Raw genomic sequence first — 25,946 nt, 5'->3', positions numbered from 1 at the left:
TCAAAAAGCAAACAGTTCCACCTCATGGTTCAAACCTTTTGGGGCCAAGCTGTCCAGGGTGAATATCCATTGTGTCTCTGCCGTGGACATGCTTTTAATGTAATCACCGCCCCTGGGATTTTGGTGGACCCGTTGGATGCCAGTAAAAACTATTCCCTTAGTTGATTTATTATGTTTCATTAAGAAATGCCTGGATAGGGGATGTCCCACGTGGCCTTTCTGGATGTTTTTCAGATGCTCTTTCACTCTAGTCATGAGACATCGCTCTGTGCGTCCCACATATAATTTATCACATGGGCATCGGATCACATATATGACCCCTGTGGAAAAACAAGAGATCTTATCCCTTATAACAAATTCCTTATTCCCATTTGTATCTTTGAATGAGGTCTGTAAAGTTTTCTTAAAATTGGTGTTAATACAACTAAAACAACTCCCACATGGCGTAAAACCCGCATTTGGTTGGGGAGACATTTTGGGCCTCATATTACCAGCATTGAGAGCCAGTCTAGTGGTGGGGGCTATAATATGGCCCAAAGATTGAGCTTTTTTGTATATAAACTTTGGGGCCCTAGGTAAATGCTCTCCCACTATTCTGTCCCCTTGTAATACTGCCCAATGTTTCGCTACTATTCTCCTAAACTGTTTATGACCTGTATGGAACTCCGATATAAGTGGGAGTTGATTAATTTGTTCCCTGATATTCATTACGCATGTAGTAGTTGCTTTTACAGGATATATCAGCTCCTTTCTTGTTACGTGTTCCATCTTTTGTTTTGCTTTGTTTACCACATATTTTGGATAACCTTTATCTAGAAACTGCTGTGTCAAGAATTCTGCCTCCGCCTGGTAATCCTCCTCTTTGGTACAATTCCGTTTAATTCGGGTGAATTGGCTCCTGGGGATGTTTGTAAGCCACACAGGGAGATGGCAACTCGTAATGTGGATGAAACTATTTGCATCCACTTCTTTACGGTGGCACTTTGTGCATAATTGGTTGCCCTGTATGTAGATATTGAGGTCCAATAAATTAACACTCACAGTGCTTATAGTTGGAGTGAACTCCAAACCATACTCATTTACATTTAGACCAGCAATAAACACTTCAAGATCGTGTTGTGATCCCTGCCAGATAAATAGCACATCTTCGATAAAGCGTCGTCAGAGTATGAAATTTTCATGGAGTTTTCCAGCTACAAAAATTTTGGACACCTCCCACTTGGCTACATATATGTTCGCGTAACTAGGGGCAAACCGTGTCCACATAGCGGTACCCCACTTTTGTAGAAAGAACTGTTCTTCATATAGGAAATAGTTATGTTTTAGGATGAATTGTATACAGTCCTGGATAAACTCCACTTGGGTTGAAGTATACGTACCCAGCAATTGCAGGTAATGGCCTGCTGCTTGACAGCCCCTGTCTTGGTCAATTACCGTGTACAGGGACTTAATGTCAAATGTACCTAGAATGAAGCTGGGTTTCCACCTGACCGTTTCTAAAATTTGCAGCATGTGACCTGTGTCTTTAAGATATGCCGGTATCAAAGACATACACTTCTGTAGATGGACGTCCACATACATAGATAAATTTGCTGTCAGGCTATTAATGCCAGAAATTATTGGCCTTCCGGGTGGACATGTTGGATTCTTGTGCAACTTTGGGATGTGATAAAACAGCGCTATACTTGGGGTGCGGTTCATTACAAACTCAAGCTCTTTTCTGTTTAGGATCCCCATAGATTTTCCCTTTGAGCAAAGGATGTTTAATTTCTTTACAAAGTATGTTGTAGGGTCACTTTTTAATTTTTGGTACGTGATTGTATCGCTGAGGAGGTGCATTGACTCCTCCCGGTACATCGACTGTTTTAATATCACTATCCCACCCCCTTTGTCCGCTGGACTAACTATGATGTCGTTGTTTTGCTGCAGATCTCTTATTGCCATTCTTTCCTGCATAGATAGATTGTAGGGCATACATTTTGGTTTTTTACCGCTGATTCTCCTAATATCCGCAGTGACCAGTGTGTCAAAAGTGCGGGAAGCATTCGAGTACTCCTGTATTGTGAATTCCATTTCTCGGACTCCCTCCTGTGGTCATGAATGGTACTTTGGTTCTGCTCTTGGACTCCCTCTGGTGGCTTTGAGCGGAACTGCTGGTCTCTGAGGTTTGCTTTATCAGCTGCCCTCGTTTATTGTTATGCTGGCTTCCCTATTTAACTCTACTCAGATCGTTACTTCATGCCCGCTGTCAATGTCTCAGTATTGGTTTAGATCTCTCTTGGACTTCTCTGAGGACCTGTCTACTCCAGCAGAAGCTAAGTCCCTGCTAGTTCATTTGTTGTTACTGCTGCCTGAATATATTTCTTAGTACTGCTAAATTCTAGTCCAGCTTGCTATCATGATATATCCTTGCTAGCTGGAAGCTCTGGGGGTGCAGTGTTGCACCTCCACACCGTGAGTCGGTGTGGGGGTCTTTTTGCATACTCTGCGTGGTTTTTGTAGTTTTTTGTGCTGACCGCATAGTTTCCTTTTCTATCCTCTGACTATTTAGTGAAGTCTGGCCTCCTTTGCTAAAACCTGTTTCATTCCTGTGTTTGTGACTTTCCTCTTAACTCACAGTCAATATATGTGGGGGGCTGCCTTTACCTTTGGGGAATTTCTCTGAGGCAAGGTTAGGCTTCTATTTCTATCTTTAGGGGTAGTTAGCTCTTAGGCTGTGAAGAGGCGTCTAGGGAGAGTTAGGTTTGCTCCATGGCTATTTCTAGTGTGTGTGATAGGAGTAGGGTTTGCGGTCGGCAGAGTTTCCACTTTCCCAGAGCTTGTTCCTATTACTAGTTTACTCATCAGGTCATTCCGGGTGCTCCTAACCACCAGATCCATAACACTCCTGTACAGGGGTGAATTTTGAAGGACTAGACAGTGTAGTATGAACATATTCATTTGTTGTTTGATCTCTACTTCCGGTAATGGTCGTCTCCTTCTTTAGCAAGTACTTTTTCAGGGCTAAATTACGTAAACAATTTTTCAAACAGATACACAACTTGAACGGATTAGTTGCAGATGTAGGTGCAAATTTTAACCCCTTTTGCAACAAGGATATTTCACTGTTTGACAACACATGCTCACTCAAATTGAATATTTTTTGAGTGTTACTGTTTGTCTGATTACTTAAATTGTTCCCTATTGTTTTAACTTTGGAGCGTTTCCCACCCCTTTTGCCTCTTTTGGCTTTGTGGTTCGGACCTGAAAAAAATCCCGCTTAATAGTGGGATGAAATAGGGGAGGTTTTGATCCCTTTAGGCTTTTCCCAGATGATTTATTTAAGGCCGAGCCTATATTTGTAACCGGTGGGCAGGGAGTGCTCATTGTAGAGTTTTTATTTTTACTATTTCGATCCTTTTTGTTGTTGGCGGAGCCCTTAGTTTTCCCGGTAATTGTATTAGTCCCACATGGCTCATTTGGCCTATAGTTCCCTGGGCTATAGGGTTCAATATCCTCAGTCTCTTCATTAGCCCCTCTCTCAGAAACAAGACGAAAAAATCTATTAGATGTACTCATCAAGGACCCAGACATTCCACTTGGTCCCGCTACAGGGCTGGGTTCCTCGGGTAAAGGGGTAACCGGATATACAGTGATATCCATCAGATCATTATATTTAATTGTGGGCAGGGAATCTAGTTCTAGGGGGGGGGGGTTCCCGTCGAACCGAGACAGGTGTATACTGTGTCGAATTTGAGTTATCATAGATGGAGAATTCGATAGAGATATCACTATCCTTATGTGATGATGTTACATTATATTCATCCAGTACTACCAACTCATTTGGTTCACACAGTGAATTCCTAGGGGATAGGGTGGTAGAATCCATGTAATTAGAGCACCTCATATATAACTCATCAGGTATCTGGTCTCTTTTGAATTTCTTTATCTTCCTTGCAATAATATCCTTTTCCTTCTCTTTAAGTCTATATAGGATGTATCAGCAAGTTCACCCAACTCATTAGTATTCACATACGTGTTCAGGTGCTCAAATATCTCAACAATCGACCCACTTACTTTTTTCATGTTAGATGACCTTTTATCAATAATAAATTGGACTGCTCTTAGGGAAAAATCCCTGAACATAGAGTCCCATTCCCCCTGAATATTGGGGTCACCAAAATCCCCTGCAAGAGTCTTATAAACAGTCAAGCCTCTAGGGGCTTTCTGTGCTTGAATATATTTCTCTAGTGTAGCTATCTCCCACATATCCCTCATCTCAGTGAACAACAATTTCTCCAGGGTCTTAAGTAGTTCCCTGGCTCTGTTTACTTCAATTGGCACAGGTTCATTACGTGAAAACCGTTCTCTAATAAAGGATATGTGGTGGTCCCTATCCTGCCACAACATATTTATAGCCATACTGAAAGAATAACTTGAATCTAGAACTAGTGGGGGCTGCCTAAGTGTACAGACACTACGTAAATAAAATAGACTGGAATAATGACACTGGCGCTCACCCAGAAAATAATGATCCTCAGCTGCTGGAGTCAACGAGGGTAGTGCACCCCTGTATAGCAATATAACCTATAGACCAAATAGACACCGCGCTTAAGGATCCCAAGACAGATGATACTGAGGTGGAAAAAACTAGGAAACAAGAAATCCACAGGGTCTCCGCTTGGATTCCTGGTACAGAAAAATCCCTCAAAAACCCTCAACAACAATAGCAAATACTTACTCAGACCCCATGACACAACACAATCCTACGTAAGCCACACAATGCATTTGACTTAGTCAGGTGCCAAGAAAATTTTAGCTTGTGCTCACCTCTTATATGGTTGCAGCGACTGAGTGTGAACCTTTGCTGGATGTGTATCCTCGCCCACCCGGTAGGTGCAGCTGGGGGCTTAGGTGCAGTGCGTACCGAATGGCAGAGTGCTGTGTATACCCAGGGAAGCCCCGGCCGGTAGCGCTCCCTGGATACCGCATGCAAAAAAAGATGGCCACTAAGCTCCTCCTACTTCGTGACGTCACCTGTAGTATGGAGCGCTGGAAGACTCAAAAAGGGGAAGAGGATCAACCAACGCGTTTCGAAGAGCAACGTTCTTTTTCCTCAGGGTTACCGCTCCCCTTGCTCCTCTTATCTTATATAGTCTCTAGCTGTCGATACGCACCACCCCCACCGTGACCCCAGGTTTCCCGGCCCATATTGCAACATCCATATCGTTCCTGTAGCTGAATTCACCCCAGGGCCGAATACATGTGCATTCTTTATATTACTCTGTATGTTTTTTCTACATTTTTTCCGGTTTTCTAGCCCACTTTAATACACCACCACCAGGTTAGAGACTATAAATACATAAATATATAAATATATGTGCACGTTAAAACCATAACTTTATTTTGGAATTCTAAATCTATAAAAATAGGTAAAAAATAAAATTAAAATATATCAAAACTATATCCATATATACTGTATACACATACCTATATACACATATATACACATAGAAATACACGCACATACATACAAAAACCTATAAAACTGTCCATATATAAAAAGTCCATATTAAGAATATTACAAATGTTAGGATATTAAGAATATTACACATATTACAAATATTAAAATGACAATAGGATACATAAAAACAATTTAGAGGAATTCCCTTAGATTTTGAACAAAGTAATTATCTACATTATTGACAGATATGGACACATCTCTAATACCCTATTCACTGGTTTACAGTTTCATTCCTCATTTTACATTTAGACAGGAAAAGAAACCTTTTTGCACCTCAAAAAGCAAACAGTTCCACCTCATGGTTCAAACCTTTTGGGGCCAAGCTGTCCAGGGTGAATATCCATTGTGTCTCTGCCCTGGACATGCTTTTAATGTAATCACCGCCCCTGGGATTTTGGTGGACCCGATGGATGCCAGTAAAAACTATTCCCTTAGTTGATTTATTATGTTTCATTAAGAAATGCCTGGATAGGGGATGTCCCACGTGGCCTTTCTGGATGTTTTTCAGATGCTCTTTCACTCTAGTCATGAGACATCGCTTTGTGCGTCCCACATATAATTTATCACATGGGCATCGGATCACATATATGACTCCTGTGGAAAAACAAGAGATCTTATCCCTTATAACAATTTCCTTATTCCCACTTGTATCTTTGAATGAGGTCTGTAAAGTTTTCTTAAAATTGGTGTTAATACAACTAAAACAACTCCCACATGACTTAAAATGTTATGATCCGGTGACCTTGGAGCCGCATGAGACTTTCTCAGGAGTAGGTTGAACCTGTACTGACCGCAATCCCTAAACTTTCACCGCAACTAGAAGTAGCCGTGGGGTGTACCTAACACATCCTAGACACCTCGACACAGCCGGAGGACTAAATACCCCTATAGATGGAAATGGGAATTCTATCTTGCCTCAGAGCAGAACCCCAAAGGATAGGCAGCCCCCCACAAATATTGACTGTGAGTATTAGAGGAAAGAAAATCAGAAATCAGGATTTAGCAAAAGAGGCCACGCTAGCTAAATAGGAAAGGATAGGACAGAATACTAAGCGGTCAGTATTAAAACCCTAAAAATATCCACAGCAGATAATACAAAAATTCCACCATCTAACTAAAGACATGGAATGTATATCTGCATCTCCTGAGAATCCAACTTGACTGAAATATCCAAACACAGTCTAAGCTGGACAAGAAAAAACATTGAATAGTACTGAATTGTAAAGCACACAGCATGTGTGCTGCAGAAACAAAACCAGACACTTATCTTAGCTGATTTGGCAGCAGGGCAGGAGGAACCAGACAGAGATGCAAAACCTCCAAGAACAATGGACAACTGGCAAGGGCTAATGAATCCTGCACACCTAAATATCCCAGTCAGAGCTGCAATCAGCAGGGACACCTGCCCAGGATTGCAACCCAGCGACAACTGCATTACTATCAACAACCACCGGAGGGAACCCAAGAGCAGAATTCACAACAGTAAAACCCGCATTTGGTTGGGGAGACATTTTGGGCCTCATATTACCAGCACTGAGAGCCAGTCTAGTGGTGGGGGCTGTAATATGGCCCAAAGATTGAGCTTTTTTGTATATAAACTTTGGGGCCCTAGGTAAATGCTCTCCCACTATTCTGTCCCCTTGTAATACTGCCCAATGTTTCGCTACTATTCTCCTAAACTGTTTATGACCTGTATGGAACTCTGATATAAGTGGGAGTTGATTAATTTGTTCCCTGATATTCATTTTGCATGTAGTAGTTGCTTTTACAGGATATACCAGCTCCTGTTATGGTTACCCCAATGACCATGGGAAAAAAATGCAAAACGGACTAGCTCTCGGGTGATGGAAACTAAGGTCGACCGTGACCTGAACCTGACCCAACACTTACAGTAGCCGGGGGATGTACCTACGATGCCCTAGACACCACGCGCCAGCCGGAGATCTAACTACCCCTATAAGAGGAATATACAGGCCTGCCTTACCTCCAGTGAGGAACCCCAAAAGATGATAGTAGGCCCCCACAGATATTGACGGTGAGTTCAGAGGAAATGACATACGTAGGATGAACAGCAGATTTAGCACAGTGAGGTCCGCTTACTAGATAGCAGAAGGACAGGAAAGAGTTACTTCACGGTCGACCTAAAAATCACTATTCAAAAACACCATCCAGAAATTACTTTAAACTCCAGTGACAACTCATGCCACTGGAGTAGTAATTTTCTGTCCACAAGAGCTTCCAGCACTGAAGAGTCACATTGCAGATAGCTGGACAAAAATAGCAAAACAAGAAACAAAATTCAACTTAGCTGAACTGGAACTTGAGGCAGGTGAATGCAACAGAATGCTACTAGCACATTGTTGGCCGGCATGTGACTAACAGCCAAGCAGCCTTAAATAGGAAACTCCCCAAGAGGGTGGCGACAGGTAATCAGAGATGGAGGAAGGCACATAAGAGACACTACCATAACAGACCACCGGGGGAGCCCACAAACCGAATTCACAACAGTACCCCCCCCTTAAGGAGGGGGCACCGAACCCTCACCAGAACCACCAGGGCGACCTGGATGAGCACTATGAAATGCACGAACCAAATCGGGAGCATGAACATCGGATGCTGTCACCCAAGAATTATCCTCCTGGCCATAACCTTTCCACTTAACCAGATACTGAAGTTTCCGTCTGGAAACACGGGAGTCCAAGATCTTTTCCACCACATACTCCAATTCACCCTCAACCAACACAGGAGCAGGTGGATCAGCAGAAGGAACAACCGGTACCTCATACCTCCGCAATAATGACCGATGGAAAACATTATGGATATTAAAAGATGCTGGGAGGTCCAAACGAAAGGACACAGGATTAAGAACCTCCAGAATCCTATAAGGGCCGATAAACCGAGACTTAAACTTAGGAGACGAGACCTTCATAGGAACAAATCGAGAAGACAGCCACACCAGGTCCCCAACACAAAGACGAGGACCAATACGCCGATGACGATTAGTGAACTGTTGAGTCTTCTCCTGGGACAACTTCAGATTGTCCACAACCTGTCCCCAAATCTGATGCATCCTATCAACCACAGCATCCACTCCAGGACAATCCGAAGACTCCAATTGACCGGACGAAAACCGAGGGTGAAACCCTGAATTACAAAAAAATGGAGAAACCAAAGTGGCAGAACTAGCCCGATTGTTAAGGGCAAACTCTGCCAATGGCAAAAAGTCAAGCCAATCATCCTGATCAGCGGACACAAAACACCTCAAGTAAGTCTCCAAGGTCTGATTAGTACGCTCAGTCTGGCCATTAGTCTGAGGATGGAATGCAGACGAAAAAGACAAATCGATACCCATCCTGGCACAGAACGTCCGCCAAAATCTAGACACAAACTGAGTACCCCTGTCAGACACTATATTCTCAGGAATACCATGCAAACGCACCACATTCTGAAAAAATAGAGGAACCAACTCAGAGGAGGAGGGCAATTTGGGTAAAGGTACCAAATGAACCATCTTGGAAAAACGGTCACAAATCACCCAGATGACAGACATCCTACGAGAAACCGGAAGGTCAGAAATAAAGTCCATAGAGATGTGCGTCCAAGGCCTCTTAGGAATAGGCAAGGGCAACAACAACCCACTGGCCCTAGAACAGCAGGGCTTGGCCCGAGCACAAACATCACAAGACTGCACAAACATGCGCACATCTCGAGACAAAGAAGGCCACCAGAAGGACCTAGACACCAAATCCCTGGTGCCAAAAATTCCAGGATGACCTGTCAACGCGGAAGAATGAACCTCCGAGATAACTCTACTGGTCCAATCATCAGGGACAAACAGTCTACCAGGCGGACAGCGATCAGGCCTATCCACCTGAAACTCCTGCAAAGAACGCCGCAGGTCTGGGGAGACAGCTGACAATATCACCCCATCCTTCAGGATGCCGGTAGGTTCGGAATCACCAGGCGAGTCAGGCTCAAAACTCCTAGAGAGGGCATCCGCCCTCACATTCTTGGACCCAGGCAGATATGACACCACAAAGTTAAATCGGGAGAAAAACAACGACCAGCGCGCCTGTCTAGGATTCAGACGCCTGGCCGACTCAAGATAAATTAGATTCTTGTGGTCAGTGAGGACCACCACCTGGTGTCTAGCACCCTCAAGCCAATGACGCCACTCCTCAAACGCCCACTTCATGGCCAGAAGTTCCCGATTTCCCACATCATAATTTCGCTCAGCGGGCGAAAACTTTCGGGAGAAAAACGCACATGGTCTCATTACTGAGCAGTCAGGATCTTTCTGCGACAAAACTGCACCTGCTCCGATCTCCGAAGCATCCACCTCAACCTGGAACGGAAGTAACACATCAGGTTGGCGCAACACAGGAGCGGAAGAAAAGCGGCGCTTAAGCTCTTGAAAGGCCTCCACAGCCGCAGAGGACCAATTAGCAACATCAGCACCCTTTTTGGTCAAATCAGTCAAAGGTTTAGCAATGGCAGAAAAACCCGCTATAAATCGGCGATAGAAATTAGCAAAACCCAAGAACTTTTGCAGACTCTTCAAAGAAGTAGGTTGCATCCAATCACAAATAGCCTGGACCTTGACAGGGTCCATCTCCATAGATGAAGGAGAAAAAATATATCCCAAAAAGGAAATTCTCTGAACTCCAAAACTACACTTTGAGCCCTTTACAAAAAGAGAATTAGCTCGCAAAACCTGAAAAACTCTCCTGACCTGTTGAACGTGAGATTCCCAGTCCTCCGAAAAAACAAGAATATCATCCAAATACACAATCATAAACTTATCCAGATATTCACGGAAAATATCGTGCATAAAGGACTGAAAAACGGAAGGGGCATTTGCGAGACCGAAAGGCATTACCAAATACTCAAAATGGCCTTCAGGCGTATTAAATGCGGTCTTCCACTCATCCCCCTGCTTAATCCGCACCAAATTATACGCACCACGTAGATCGATCTTAGTGAACCACTTAGCCCCCTTTATACGAGCAAACAGATCAGTCAGTAAAGGTAACGGGTACTGGTATTTAACTGTAATCTTATTCAAAAGTCGATAGTCGATACAAGGTCTCAATGAACCATCCTTTTTACCTACAAAGAAAAATCCTGCCCCTAGTGGAGACAACGAGGGGCGAATATGACCCTTTTCCAAGGATTCTCTGATATACTCCCGCATAGCAGTATGTTCAGGTACAGACAAATTAAACAAGCGACCCTTAGGAAACTTACTACCGGGGATCAATTCAATAGCGCAGTCACACTCTCTGTGGGGAGGGAGAGAATCAACTTTAGGCTCTTGAAAGACATCATAAAAATCTGACAGAAATGCTGGGATCTCAGAGGGAGTAGATGAAGAAATAGGAACCAAAGGTGCATCCCCATGAATACCCCGACATCCCCAGCTCAACACAGACATAGATTTCCAGTCCAAGACGGGATTATGAATCTGTAACCATGGTAATCCAAGCACTAAGACATCATGTAGGTTATATAATACAAGGAAACGAATAATCTCCTGATGGTCTGGGGTGAGACGCATAGTCACTTGTGTCCAATATTGTGGTTTATTGCTAGCCAAAGGTGTAGAATCAATACCCTTCAGGGGAATAGAAACTTCCAACGGCTCCAAATCAAACCCACAACGCTTGGCAAAGGACCAATCCATGAGACTCAGAGCGGCGCCAGAATCCACATAAGCATTCACAGTCACAGATGATAAGGTACAAATCAATGTCACGGACAAAAGAAATTTTGACTGCAAGGTACCTGTAGAAAAAGATTTATCAACCTTTTTATCAACCTTATTTATACGTTTAGAGCATGCTGATATAACATGAGCTGGATCTCCACAGTAGAAGCACAATCCATTTTTGCGCCTGTAATTTTGACGTTCGCCTCTAGACAAAACACGATCGCATTGCATATGCTCCAATGCCTTTTCAGAGGTCACCGCCAAATGGTGCACAGGTCTTTGCTCAGAAGACACCGCCATATGGTGCACAGGTTTTTGCTCAGAAGATACCGCCATATGGTGCACAGATTCTTCCTCAGAAGACCCCGCCATATGGTGCACAGATTTGCGCTCCCGCAAACGCCGATCAATCTGGATAGCCAATTTCATGGCATCATTCAGACCTGTAGGCACAGGGAACCCCACCATGACATCCTTCACAGCATCAGAGAGACCTTCTCTGAAATTAGCTGCTAAAGCGCACTCATTCCATTTAGTAAGCACCGACCATTTACGGAATTTCTGGCAGTATATCTCAGCTTCATCTTGCCCTTGGGAAAGAGCTATCAAGGCTTTCTCAGCCAAAATCTCTAAATTAGGTTCTTCATAAAGCAACCCCAAAGCCTGAAAAAACGCATCTACATTTAACAACGCAGGATCCCCTGGCGATAATGCAAATGCCCAACTTTGTGGGTCGCCGCGCAGTAGAGAGATAACAATTTTAACTTGTTGAGTCTGATCACCAGCAGAGTGAGATCTCAGAGACAAAAACAATTTGCAATTTTCTCTGAAACTCAAAAACCGGGATCTGTCTCCGGTAAAGTATTCAGGCAGAGGAATCTTAGGTTCAGACATTGGAGCACGTATAACAAAATCTTGTAGGTTCTGTACTTTTGTCGCAAGGTTATTCAAACCCGCAACTAAACTCTGTGGATCCATGTTTCAGATGGGTGTAACCCAAGCATTCAGAGGTTAAGAGGAGAGGAGAAAAAAAAAAAGGCTGAAGACTGCAGTTTAAGCAAGGAATACAAATGATCCAACTAAGGTGCACTTTCAAACACAGAAAAAAAACCTTTTCTTCTCCTTCCTACTTTAGTGCATATTTTAACACATAGATTTTTTACAGGCCGGCCAAACTGTTATGGTTACCCCAATGACCATGGGAAAAAAAATACAAAACGGACTAGCTCTCGGGTGATGGAAACTAAGGTCGACCGTGACCTGAACCTGACCCAACACTTACAGTAGCCGGGGGATGTACCTACGATGCCCTAGACACCACGCGCCAGCCGGAGATCTAACTACCCCTATAAGAGGAATATACAGGCCTGCCTTACCTCCAGTGAGGAACCCCAAAAGATGATAGTAGGCCCCCACAGATATTGACGGTGAGTTCAGAGGAAATGACATACGTAGGATGAACAGCAGATTTAGCACAGTGAGGTCCGCTTACTAGATAGCAGAAGGACAGGAAAGAGTTACTTCACGGTCGACCTAAAAATCACTATTCAAAAACACCATCCAGAAATTACTTTAAACTCCAGTGACAACTCATGCCACTGGAGTAGTAATTTTCTGTCCACAAGAGCTTCCAGCACTGAAGAGTCACATTGCAGATAGCTGGACAAAAATAGCAAAACAAGAAACAAAATTCAACTTAGCTGAACTGGAACTTGAGGCAGGTGAATGCAACAGAATGCTACTAGCACATTGTTGGCCGGCATGTGACTAACAGCCAAGCAGCCTTAAATAGGAAACTCCCCAAGAGGGTGGTGACAGGTAATCAGAGATGGAGGAAGGCACATAAGAGACACTACCATAACAGACCACCGGGGGAGCCCACAAACCGAATTCACAACAAGCTCCTTTCTTGTTACGTGTTCCATCTTTCGTTTTGCTTTGTTTACCACATATTTTGGATAACCTTTATCTAGAAACTGCTGTGTCAAGAATTCTGCCTCCGCCTGGTAATCCTCCTCTTTGGTACAATTCCGTTTAATTCGGGTGAATTGGCTCCTGGGGATGTTTGTAAGCCACACAGGGAGATGGCAACTAGTAATGTGGATGAAACTATTTGCATCCACTTCTTTACGGTGGCACTTTGTGCATAATTGGTTGCCCTCTATGTAGATATTGAGGTCCAAAAAATTAACACTCACAGCGCTTATAGTTGGAGTGAACTCCAAACCATACTCATTTACATTTAGACCGGCAATAAACACTTCAAGATCGTGTTGTGATCCCTGCCAGATAAATAGCACATCATCGATAAAGGGTCGCCAGAGTATGAAATTTTCATGGAGTTTTCCAGCTACAAAAATTTTGGACACCTCCCACTTGGCTACATATATGTTCACCTAACTAGGGGCAAACCGTGTCCACATAGCGGTACCCCACTTTTGTAGAAAGAACTGTTCTTCATATAGGAAATAGTTATGTTTTAGGATGAATTGTATACAGTCCTGGATAAACTCCACTTGGAATGAAGTATACGTACCCAGCAATTGCAGGTAATGGCCTGCTGCTTGACAGCCCCTGTCTTGGTCAATTACCATGTACAGGGACTTACTGTCCAATGTACCTAGAATGAAGCTGGGTTTCCACCTGACCGTTTCTAAAATTTGCAGCATGTGACCTGTGTCTTTAAGATATGCCGGTATCAAAGACATACACTTCTGTAGATGGACGTCCACATACTTAGATAAATTTGCTGTCAGGCTATTAATGCCAGAAATTATTGGCCTTCCGGGTGGACATGTTGGATTCTTGTGCAACTTTGGGATGTGATAAAACAGGGCTATACTTGGGGTGCGGTTCATTACAAACTCAAACTCTTTTCTGTTTAGGATCCCCATAGATTTTCCCTTTGAGCAAAGGATGTTTAATTTCTTTACAAAGTATGTAGTGGGTAGGGTTGAGCGACTTTTATTTTTATAGGATCGGGTCGGGTTTCACGAAACCCGACTTTCTCAAAAGTCGGGTCGAGTGAAATCGGCCGATCCTATAAAAAAGTCGGGGTCGGGGTCGGCCGAAACACGAAACCCAATGCAGTGCAATGGGATACTATGGTTCCCAGGGTCTGAAGGAGAGGAAACTCTCCTTCAGGCCCTGGGATCCATATTAATGTGTAAAATAAAGAATTAAAATAAAAAATATTGATATACTCACCTCTCCGACGCAGCCTGGACCTTACCGCTGGTAACCGGCAGCCTTCTTTGCTTAAAATGAGCGCGTTCAGGGCCTTCCATGACGTCACGGCTTGTGATTGGTCGCGTGCCGCTCATGTGACCGCCACGCGACCAATCACAAGCCGTGACATAATTCTCAGGTCCTAAATTCCTAGAATGAGGAATTTAGGACCTGAGAATTATGTCACGGCTTGTGATTGGTCGCGTGGCGGTCACATGAGCGGCACGCGACCAATCAGAAGCCGTGACGTCATGGAAGGCCGTAAACGCGCTCATTTTAAGCAAAGAAGGCTGCCGGTTACCAGCGGCGATGTCCAGGGGCCTCCGGTGAGGTGAGTATATCAATATTTTTTATTTTAATTCTTTATTTTACACTTAAATGTGGATTCCGATACCGATTTCTGATATCGCAAACATATCGGAACTCGGTATCGGAATTCCGATACCAGATTCAGAAGATCGCCGACCTCATGGCCGACCCCACACAGGGGTCGGGTCGGGTTTCATGAAACCCGACTTTGCCAAAAGTCGACGACTTCTGAAAATGGCCGACCCGTTTCGCTCAATCCTAGTTGTGGGGTCACTTTTTAATTTTTGGTACGTGATTGTATCGCTGAGGAGTTTCATTGACTCCTCCCGGTACATCGACCGTTTTAATATCACTATCCCACCCCCTTTGTCCGCTGGACTAACTATGATGTCGTTGTTTTGCTGCAGATCTCTTATTGCCATTTTTTCCTGCATAGATAGATTGTAGGGCATACATTTTGGTTTTTTACTGCTGATTCTCCTAATATCCGCAGTGACCAGTGTGTCAAAAGTGCGGAAAGCATTCGAGTACTCCTGTACAGGGGTGAATTTTGAAGGATTAGACAGTGTAGTATGAACATATTCATTTGTTGTTTGATCTCTACTTCCGGTAATGGTCGTCTCCTTCTTTAGGAAGTACTTTTTCAGGGCTAAAATGCGTAAAAAAAATTTCAAACAGATACACAACTTGAACGGATTAGTTGCAGATGTAGGTGCAAATTTTATCCCCTTTTGCAACAAGGATATTTCACTGTTTGACAACACATGCTCACTCAAGTTGAATATTTTTTGAGTGTTACTGTTTGTCTGATTACTTAAATTGTTCCCTATTGTTTTAACTTTGGAGCGTTTCCCACCCCTTTTGCCTCTTTTGGCTTTGTGGTTCGGACCTGAAAAAAATCCCGCTTAATAGTGGGACGAAATAGGGGAGGTTTTGATCCCTTTAGGCTTTTCCCAGATGATTTATTTAAGGCAGAGCCTATATTCGTAACTGGTGGGCAGGGAGTGCTCATTGTAGAGTTTTTATTTTTACTATTTCGATCCTTTTTGTTGTTGGCGGAGCCCTTAGTTTTCCCGGTAATTGTATTAGTCCCACATGGCTCATTTGCCCTATAGTTCCCTGGGCTATAGGGTTCAATATCCTCAGTCTCTTCATTAGCCCCTCTCTCAGAAACAAGAGGAAAAAATCTATTAGATGTACTCATCAAGGACCCAGACATTCCACTTGGTCCCGCTACAGGGCTGGGTTCCTCGGGTAATGGGGTAACCGGATATACAGTGATATCCATCAGATCATTATATTTAATTGTGGGCAGGGAATCTAGTTCTAGGGGGGGGGGGTTTCCAGTCGAACCGAGACAGGTGTTTACTGTGTCGAATTTGAGTTATCATACATGGAGAATTCGATAGAGATATCACTATCCTTATGTGATGATGTTACATTATATTCATCCAGTACTATCAACTCATTTGGTTCACACAGTGAATTCCTAGGGGATAGGGTGGTGGAATCCATGTAATTAGAGCACCTCATATATAACTCATCAGGTATCTGGTCTCTTTTGAATTTCTTTATCTTCCTTGCAATAATATCCTTTTCCTTCTCTTTAAGTCTATATAGGATGTTATCAGCAAGTTCACCCAACTCATTAGTATTCACATACGTGTTCAGTTGCTCAAATATCTCAACAATCGACCCACTTACTTTTTTTCATGTTAGATGACCTTTTATCAATAATAAATTGGACTGCCCTTAGGGAAAAATCCCTGAACATAGAGTCCCATTCCCCCTGAATATTGGGGTCACCAAAATCCCCTGCAAGAGTCTTATAAACAGTCAAGCCTCTAGGGGCTTTCTGTGCTTGAATATATTTCTCTAGTGTAGCTATCTCCCACATATCCCTCATCTCAGTGAACAACAATTTCTCCAGGGTCTTAAGTAGTTCCCTGGCTCTGTTTACTTCAATTGGCACAGGTTCATTACGTGAAAACCGTTCTCTAATAAAGGATATGCGGTGGTGCCTATCCTGCCACAACATATTTATAGCCATACTGAAAGAATAACTTGAATCTAGAACTAGTGGGGGCTGCCTAAGTGTACAGACACTACGTAAATAAAATAGACTGGAATAATGACACAGGCGCTCACCCAGAAAATAGTGATCCTCAGCTGCTGGAGTCAACCAGGGTAGTGCACCCCTGTATAGCAATATAACCTATAGACCAAATAGACACCACGCTTAAGGATCCCAAGACAGATGATACTGAGGTGGAAAAAACTAGGAAACGAGAAATCCACAGGGTCTCCGCTTGGATTCCTGGTACAGAAAAACCCCTCAAAAACCCTCAACAACAATAGCAAATACTTACTCAGACCCCATGACACAACACAATCCTACGTAAGCCACACAATGCATTTGACTTAGTCAGGTGCCAATAAACTTTTAGCTTGTGCTCACCTCTTATATGGTTGCAGCGACTGAGTGTGAACCTTTGCTGGATGTGTATCCTTGCCCACCCGGTAGGTGCTGCTGGGGGCTTAGGCGCAGTGCGTACCGAATGGCAGAGTGCTGTGTATACCCAGGGAAGCCCCGGCCGGTAGCGTTCCCTGGATACCACATGCAAAAAAAGATGGCCGCTAAGCTCCTCCTACTTTGTGACATCACCTGTAGTATGGAGCGCTGGAAGACTCAAAAAGGGGAAGAGGATCAACCAACGCATTTCGAAGAGCAACGCTCTTCTTCCTCAGGGTTACCGCTCCCCTTGCTCCTCTTATCTTATATAGTCTCTAGCCATCGATACGCACCACCCCCACCGTGTCCCCAGGTTTCCCGGCCCATATTGCAACATCCATATCGTTCCTGTAGCTGAATTCACCCTGGGGCCGAATACATGTGCATTCTTTATATTACTCTGTATGTTTTTTCTACATTTTTTCCGGTTTTCTAGCCATCCAGGATGGCACATCAATGCATGCTATGGCAAGAAGGTTTGCTTTGTCTGTCAGCGTAGTGTCCAGAGGCTGGAGGCGCTACCAGGAGACAGGCCAGTACACCAGGAGACGTGGAGGGGGCCGTAGCTACCTCAGACTTTGTGCAAGGAGGAACAGGAGGAGCTTTGCCAGAGCCCTGCAAAATGACTTCCAGCAGGCTACAAATGTGCATGTATCTGCACAAACGGTAAGAAACTAACTCCATGAGGATGGTCTGAGTGCCCGATCTCCACAGAAGGGGGTTGTGCTCACAGCCAACACCGTGCAGGGTGCTTGACATTTGCCACAGAGCACCAGGATTGGCAAATTCACCACTGGCATCCTGTGCTCTTCACAGATGAAAGCAGGTTCACACTGAGCACATGTGACAGAGTCTGGAGACGCTGTGGAAAGCGATATTCTGCCTGCAACGGTTTAGAAGTGGGTCAGTAATGGTGTGGGGTGGCATTTCTTTGGAGGGCCGCACAGCTCTCCATGTGCTCGCCAGATGTAGCATGACTGCCATTAGGTACCGAGATGAGATCCTCAGACCCCTTGTGAGACTATATGCTGGTGCGGTTGGCCTTGGGTTCCTCCTAATGCAGGACAATGTCAGACCTCATGTGACTGGAGTGTGTCAGCAGTTCCTGCAAGATGGAGGCATTGAAGCTATGGACTGGCCCGCTCATTTTCCAGACCTCAGTCCGATTGAACACATCTGGGACATCATGTCTAGCACCATCCACCAACGTCACATTGCACAACAGACTGTCCAGGAGTTGGTGGATACATTAGTCCAGGTCTGGGAGGAGATCCCTCAGGAGACCATCTGCCGCCTCATCAGGAGCATGCGCAGGTGTTGTAGGGAGATCATACAGGCATGTGGAGGCCACACACACTACTGAGATCATTTCCTTGTCTTGAGCATTTCCACTAAAGTTGAATCAGCCTGTAACTTCATTTTCCACTTTGAGTTTGAGCATCATTCCAACTCCAGACCTCGGTGGGATATTAGTTGTGATTTACGTTGATTATTTTTAAGTTTTATTGTTCTCAACACATTCCACTATGTAATGAATAAAGATTTACAACTGGAATATTTCTTTTAGTGATATCTAGGATGTGGGATTTTAGTGTTCCCTTTGTTTTTTTGAGCAGTGTATATAACAAAATCACATTTTGCTATTGTTTTTTTATCATTAAAATATTTCCCACATCCATTCTGCCCCACTTGATCCCTTTAATATGAGCTAAGATCTCTCTGACACCTATTTCTGAAGTCTGCACAACATCAGAGCAACAGCTAAGCCAGGTGTGACAGCTTGCTCATACTGGAATACATTTGTATTTAATAGAAGACTTTGGGATGTGTTATGAGAGGAGGATCCAGGGGAGGTTTGTCACCAGCTCATCCTGCATTCTCTAGCTTTGGAGTTATTTTGGCAGTTGCAGTTTATCAAGGTCTTTGCAGGATGGATAGAATAGTACACTGCTGCCTCTTCCTCTGAGACTGTCACGCAGACACTTAAAAAAGCATACAGCTGGGGAACCATGTTAAAATGAGATAGGAAGAAGTTTTAACTTTCAACCTTGTACTCATTCTAACCACCACAAAAAATGTTTCTTATAATGTTCTGAAGCAAAGAATTAAGAAAAAAAATTAGGGGTTCAAAATAACGCTTCCAAGGATTAAAAAATTGGCAATGGGTAATGTAAAAATATATTTATTATTTATTTAAAATACAACACATTTCTTAGCTCCTTCATCAGGCTTAGGGCTCTTTCACACATTAGTGTGTGCAATATGTGTGTAGACAGTTCTCACACGTACAGGAGACACTTACCCAGGTAGACCTATTCAAGTGATGGGTCTGTGTAAATGTCAGTGTATTTCCACAGACAAGGTGTCAGTGGGCAAAATACACTGACATTTCCATTTTTTAACAGCAGCATGGGTCGCAAAATGTCCCACACACGTGCACACTGATGACACACCGATATCAGTGTGTCATCAGTGTGACACGTATCAGCGCCTTGGAAGCAGCGGTATTTTTTGTGCTGTTCCCCGGCACTGGGTACTGAAGACTGCTCTCATCATTCTCCCCTACTCGTGCTGTGATCAGCACTAGTAGGGAGAGTGTTGAGAGTTGTATTTAACTGATAACAGGGAGAGCAGGTGGTGGCTGATGGAATGGGACTACTACTCCCATCAGCCTACACCTGCTGCCACTAATAACAGTAGAGCAGTTGGCTGATGGGAAAATTAACAAAAAAACTTTGTAGAAAAAATCCAGCTCATCGCAGTAGAATCCAATGGCCGTGCACGGAAAGAAGTTCGTGTTAGCAGCAAACGAGCAGTATCAAAGAAGGAAAGGTATCCAGCAACAGATCCATCGGTGAATAATTATTTAAAAACAGAAATCTTTAATGTATAACATGGTTAAAATTACGGTATAAAACCATTAGTTTAGAAAAAGCCAAGTAACCCGGGAAACTCATGGCCTTAAGGGTTTCAAACTGACTGGTTCTTAATCATAGGTCAGAGTGTTCCCATGCTCAAAGTACCTCCAAAATAAGGCCGAGGTCACACTTGCGAGTGTAATGAGAGAAACTCGCGCTAGTCTCTCGCCTCAATACCCGGCACTGCAGCCAGCACTCGGGACCGGAGCATTCAGCTGCATAGAAATACATGCAGCCGCACGCTCCGGTGCCGATTGCCGGCGGCAGTGCCGGATATTGAGGCGAGAGACTAGCGCGAGTTTCTCGCATTGCACTTGCAAGTGTGTCCCAAGCCTAAATAAGGGAGTGGAAGGAAATGAAGGGAAAAATTAACCTCTCATACCAATCCTCTCTCGCTCCCTCCCAGACACTCCCACATAAGAATGCTCATTATCCCATAGAATAAGTCAGTAACCGTATAGCAGGTCTGTCCTTTTATTCATGCCCATAGGAACTCAAGTATCTAGTTTTTGTATCCATTGGGCTTCTTTCATGTGAATGGTCCTTGATCTGTCCCCACCACATTTCAATTATGGTATTTTTTCAAGGGCATGGATTTTACATGAACTAATATCACCCGTGTGGCAACTGAAAAAATATTGTGACACCCCTGATAGACTGCGAATTGTGGGATTTTGAGCATCATAAAGATGCTCAGATATACATTTGCGCAAAGTCCTTGTAGTGCACCCAACATATTGTATATCACAGTTAGTACATGTGATGACATATATAACATAAGTGCTACTTCAATTCAAAGAATCATGTATAGGATAAACCTTTTTATCTGATGAAGAAATGCAGGTTTTAGTGTTATAGGCATGTGCATGCAGAGACAGCGTTGTTTCTGTCCACATTTGTAAGAACCACTGGTGGAGAGCCAATTATTGGGCTTTCCCTTTTTATTTATATTTTTATTGGTGTGGTCGCTAGGGTCAACCAGATTGCCAATAGTAGCTCCGAGGCAGGATACAAATTTACATCCTTCCTACAGTATATATTTTTTTTAAAAATGATCACTATAGAGTAGAAGTAAATATTTTTTAATAATACTAGTAACTTGATAGAAGTTGTTGCCAAATTCTGTAGAAAATCTACTTTGTTGTCATCAAAAACATTTTTATTCTGACAATTTTGTTTAGATTTTTCTTAGGAGAGATATTCAATACAGTTTAAGAATTAGCTTTAGTTTTTGCCTTAATTTAGGACAGCTGAAGAGTAACCTCTTCTTCTTTGGAGTCTGGAGCTAATATTGCAACATTCAGAAATATAGCTGTCATTTTTTGTGCAACATCTCCTGGCTCTAACATATTCACCAACTGCTAAATTGTTTAACTTGTGTCTCGGTGTGAACTGTTTGCTAACAAAATGGAGATACCTGCAGTAGGTTTTCAGAAGAGTTCACAGAGAACAATTGCATCACCTGTATCGCCCGTCAGGAGAATGTCTAAAAAGGATATGATTTTAGGATGGATGCAATATGAAAAACTAATGTTAACAGAATTATTATTATTGTATGAGATACATTTTGGTATGGATGCTCGATCACCCTGCCAAATAATAAGGATATCATCTATGAAGCGTCCATACCAAAAAACATCCAACAAGAAAGGATTATCAGTGGAATAAATGTGCTTCTCCTCCAACCAATTCATAAATATATTTTTAATAGATGATGAAAACTTGGCTCCTATAGAGAAACCACGGCGCTGTAAATAAAATTTTCCCATAAATGAAAAATAATTGTGAGATAGGAGAAAACATGTGACATCTGCAATGAAGTTCAATTAATCAGTAGAATAGTTGGTATATTTAGACAGTTGATCATATATACGTATCTTCAACGGCTAAATTATGGGGAATAACTGTATATAATGAATTTACATCACGGGTTAACCAAGAATATTTGTTACACCACTTTACCTTGCTCATTATATTGAGGACATGTTTGCTATCCTGTATGTAGCTCGGTGAAAGCTGAGCTACAGGCTGCAACCTCTCATCAAGCCACTCACATAGATTTTCTAGCAGAGAATTAATGCCCAAAACAATGGGTCTGAACTGAGGTGGAAAGGCTTCTTTGTGTGTTTTTGGTAAGGCCTATATACATCTTTTTTATTTAAATATAAGAAACACAGTTAGGCCGGAGTCACACTAGAGCATAATACGGATGAGTGCTATGCAATAAAAAAATTGCACAGCACTCGGACCAATGTTAATCTATGGGGCAGCTCCTATCATCCGTTGTTTTCTCGGCTGTATTATACGTGCGAGAAAAAATCGCAGCATGCTGCGATTGTCACCGTATTATGCCCGAAATATGCCAATACAAGTCTATGGGTGTGAGAAAAACTTGCACACCACATGGACCATCAGTGTGACTTGTGAGAAAAACACACTGGTGTCCTTTAGAAAAATTGGCAATTCAGTGCGTTGTAATATAAAATCACAATGACAGGTTAAAATAGAATAGATTAAATAAATGTCTACACATAGAATAGGTGTGTATATATATAGTGGTGCAGTTACCCACGTTACAGCCAGGGGGCGCTGTGTGTCCGCTTCAAGATGCGCTTGGGGGCATAAATGTGATGAGACAAAGTCCGGCAGGAGTGTAAATGGCCGGTGTGTGTGTTGCAGAGGAAGACACTCTGCGCTGTCAGTCTGAAGGTCAGTTGGTGTGCTGGGACCTGTAGTCCCACAAGTGATAGTGTAATGCTAATGGGAGACTGGTGGGCTAGTTATGAGAGATGGGAGGGTCAAACTAGCCACACACACCCACACTCCCACCCAGGGAGTGGTTACAGGTATATAATGTGACCAGGGCGTGGGTCTCATGTTCCAGTGTGGTTCCTGTGTATGGATCCATTTGTTCCATGTGCAAGGTCCTGGACGGTCAGTGTTGGAGTCTCCTGGCATTGGAGAAGACCTGCAAGCACCTGAGACAGTGGACCTAGTAGACGGTCAGTGTTGGATTGTCCTGAAGTGGGCTGGAGTCCTGGAAGCACTGCTGAGGCTATGGACTGAATGCTCAAGGGTGTTGGATTGTCCTGGGATGGACTAGAGTCCTGGAAGCACCTGCTAAGAGTGTGAGTCCTGGAATGGTCAGAGTGTTGGATTGTCCGCGGATGGACTGGAGTCCTGTAAGCACTGGGGAAGATCATAAACTGATGGCCTGTGTGTTGGAAGTGCCTGTGATTGGACTTCCTGGAAGCACATGGAAAGGCTGCATCTACAGAGCCTGAGACAGTTTCTGTGTTGGGGAAGCCACAGTTCCTACTGTGGGTCTGGGCTATCCGAGGTGCCCTGGTCACAAGGACGGTGATCCCAGTGAGGCAGCTTTCCCCTGTGAACCAGCACTGGCAGGAGTCAGTGTGTGGAGCCGAAGCTCCTGAGAGGTAACCCCTGGTATGGGAAAAACCTGTGATATACGGCAGAGACGTATCTGCCATTGGAACAGACTGTCGGGGTTTAATATGTTCCGTTGATGCATGTAATGAACTGTAATGAAGAGATAAGACGTGACTACCGAATGTTTTGTAAAGCCACATGTGTTAGAGTAACAGACTGTGTGTAACCTGGCTTACGGTACGGACTTAATTTGTGTGAGAAATCGTGCCTGTGTGTGTTATTCCCGTGCAAAGCGAGTGTCCCCCAAGACCCGAAGTAAGGGAAACGCTACTATATATATATATATATATATATATATATATATATATATATATATATATATATATACACTCACCGGCCACTTTATTAGGTACACCATGCTAGTAACGGGTTGGACCCCCTTTTGCCTTCCGAACTGCCTCAATTCTTTGTGGCATAGATTTAACAAGGTGCTGGAAGCATTCCTCAGAGATTTTGGTCCATATTGACATGATGGCATCACACAGTTGCCACAGATTTGTCGGCTGCACATCCCAAAGATACTCCATACAAGGCAGGATGGATCCATGCTTTCATGTTGTTTACGCCAAATTCTGACCCTACCATCCGAATGTCGCAGCAGAAATCGAGACTCATCAGACCAAGTAACGTTTTTCCAATCTTCTACTGTCCAATTTCGATGAGCTTGTACAAATTGTAGCCTCAGTTTCCTGTTCTTAGCTGAAAGGAGTGGTACCCGGTGTGGTCTTCTGCTGCTGTAGCCCATCTGCCTCAAAGTTCGACACACTGTGCATTCAGAGATGCTCTTAGGCCTACCTTGGTTGTAACGGGTGGCGATTTGAGTCACTGTTGCCTTTCTATCAGCTCGAACCAGTCTGCCCATTCTCCTCTGACCTCTGGCATCAACAAGGCATTTCCGCCCACAGAACTGCCGCTCACTGGATTTTTTCTCTTTTTCGGGCCATTCTCTGTAAACCCTAGATATGGTTGTGCGTGAAAATCCCAGTAGATCAGCAGTTTCTGAAATACTCAGACCAGCCCTTCTGGCACCAACAACCATGCCACGTTCAAAGGCACTCAAATCACCTTTCTTCCCCATACTGATGCTCGGTTTGAACTGCCGGAGATTGTCTTGACCATGTCTACATGCCTAAATGCACTGAGTTGCCGCCATGTGATTGGCTGATTAGAAATTAAGTGTTAACAAGAAGTTGGACAGGTGTACCTAATAAAGTGGCCAGTGAGTGTATATATATATATATATTTGTCATTGACACACATATATATATATATCTTTATATTTCATAGAGAGTTAGGTAGCAGAATAACTGATAATTGAATTGTCGGGTTCTGTAAAATCATTGCAGAACCCAACAGAATAAGGCCGGCATCACACTAGTGAGTTTTACGGACGTATGAGAGGTGCAGAAAATACGGATTGCATACGGTACAATGATTCTCTATGGCCCAGCTCCTATCTGCCGTATTTTACTGATCCGTATTATACGGTCTTGTACGGCAGTTGAAAATCGCAGCATGCTGCGTTTGTCACCGTATTGCCCAAAAAAATCGCCAATGCAAGTCTATGGGGGCGAGAAAAATACGGAATACAAACGGACCAGCAGTGTGACTTGCGAGAAATACGCAGCGGTGTTCTGGGAATTTTTCCCACGCTCGAGTTCATATGAGGACATCCAGCAGAGGGCGCATCACCGCGACTCAAGGTAACTACAGGACATTCCCCTGCACTCCATTCATTCACAACATTTTACAGACAGGAGCGACTGCATTAGCACAGCTCCTGGCTGTAAAATGATTTAACCCCTTCAGATGGATTTACATCGTGGGACTGACAGAAAGACGGAAGGTATGGGATATTGTTGATTTTTTATTTTACCTTTTTTACAGGATGAGGGTCTTCAGGTGGATTGCCAGTATAATAAAATATTACAACACCCTGTGTCTTTATTTCATTAAAATACTTTTAAATAATGTGTGTGTGTGTTTTATTAACCATTTCGTACTGCTGGATTAATAATGGATAGGTGTCATAATTGACGCCTCTCCATTATTAATCTGGCTTAATGTCCCCTTACAACAGCAAGGTGACATTAACCCTTCAGAGAGAGAGTGGCCAAGTGCCAGAATAGGCGGATCTTCCAGATGTGCCTTTTCTGGGGTGGCTGGGGGCAGATGTTTTTAGCCAGGGGGGGCCAATAACCATGGACCCTCTCTAGGCTATTAATATCTACCCTCAGTCACTGGCTTTACCACTCTGGCTGAGAAAATTGCGCGGGAGCCCACGCCATTTTTTTCTGCGATTTAACCCTTTATTTT

This window comes from Ranitomeya variabilis, chromosome 3 (assembly GCF_051348905.1).
Source record: "Ranitomeya variabilis isolate aRanVar5 chromosome 3, aRanVar5.hap1, whole genome shotgun sequence".
NCBI classification, from domain to species: Eukaryota; Metazoa; Chordata; class Amphibia; order Anura; family Dendrobatidae; genus Ranitomeya; species Ranitomeya variabilis.
The sequence above is the reverse complement of the archived record's forward strand: the minus strand, read 5'-3'. Positions refer to the sequence as shown.